The sequence below is a fragment of the Saccopteryx bilineata genome, chromosome 7 (genome assembly GCF_036850765.1).
Source record: "Saccopteryx bilineata isolate mSacBil1 chromosome 7, mSacBil1_pri_phased_curated, whole genome shotgun sequence".
Classification (NCBI taxonomy): Eukaryota; Metazoa; Chordata; class Mammalia; order Chiroptera; family Emballonuridae; genus Saccopteryx; species Saccopteryx bilineata.
In genome coordinates, this window is record NC_089496.1 from 81,373,757 (window position 1) to 81,375,079 (window position 1,323).

Consider the following 1,323-nt stretch of genomic DNA (forward strand, 5'->3'; position numbering starts at 1 on the left):
CTGAGGGCTCATACCTGAGGGTGAATCTCAAATTTCAACTGAAGTGGTCCCGTGCCAAAGTCTGTGCCCCTAATATGGCTATATGAGAGATAATAGAATTATTTCTCCTTCTTCACTCACTGTTCCCACCCTCCCTCCTCCACCCTCCCTCCTCCACCCTCCCTCCTAACACCTCACAGAAGTAGAGCCACCCATTACTTTAACAAGGTTGTTTTTCACCAACCTCAACATGGAAAGCTCATTTCTGGCCCTCTCCCCACTGTCTGAACTCACTCACTCACGTATTTGTAGACAGCTGGTAAACCTGGTCCAATCTCATGCTGTGACTGAATGGCAGGAAGTTGCAACTCCTAAACTAAGGGCTGCCTTTTTCCTTCAGTTCTGCCTTGGCTTTTTTTTATTTATTTATTTTTTTTATTCATTTTTAGAGATGAGAGGGAGAGAGAGAGAGAGAGAGAGAGAGAGAGACAGAGAGAGAGAAGGGAGGAGGAGCTGGAAGCATCAACTCCCATATGTGCCTTGACCAGGCAAGCCCAGGGTTTTGAACCGGCAACCTCAGCATTTCCAGGTCGACGCTTTATCCACTGTGCCACCACAGGTCAGGCTGCCTTGGCTTTTAAAACGACCCAGATATCTGTTGGCAAATTCCTCCATTTGACAATTAATTAGCTTCTCTTTAACGAAGATCAATACATTTGTCAAAGGTACCTGTACTGAGTACTGAGTTGCTAACCGTGTGTTAGGAAGGTTTGTTTATAAATGGGTTAACTGATGGCTGGCTGGTTGAGTGTGGCAAGGGGCCAATCTTTTTTTTCTGTAATATGTGCAGTAGGAGATGTGGGGCCTCCCATTGGCATCAACAAGCATGAAGTCAGAGACGAGCCCCCCGCCCCCATCTGAAAAATTACAGAATGGAAGAGGAAGAAAGTAGGAATATAATTTTATTTCTTAAAATGATTTTATGACTTAACTTCTGTAGTCCCAACGTTTACAACTTATTAAATCAATTTCCATCGAATGGAGACTATTATGTAACAAGTTCAAAAGAGATGTGTGCTCTCTGCTGAAATTTCAAACATAGACGCAGATATTTAAATCAAGTTCCACAGCATAATTTTTTGGGCTTTTTGTTGTTGTTGTTTTTGAGTGTACAGAAAGGTCTTGTATACAAAGATGCATAACTAAGTTTACTGAAGCTGAATTTTCCATGGAAACTGCCCAGTGCTCCCCCAATTCACAGGCACTTTATCTGACAGTCTTTCTTGCTCCAGATAATGGCTGGCAGCAACCCACAGCATGGAGGTTATAGGCTGTACTTTTGAA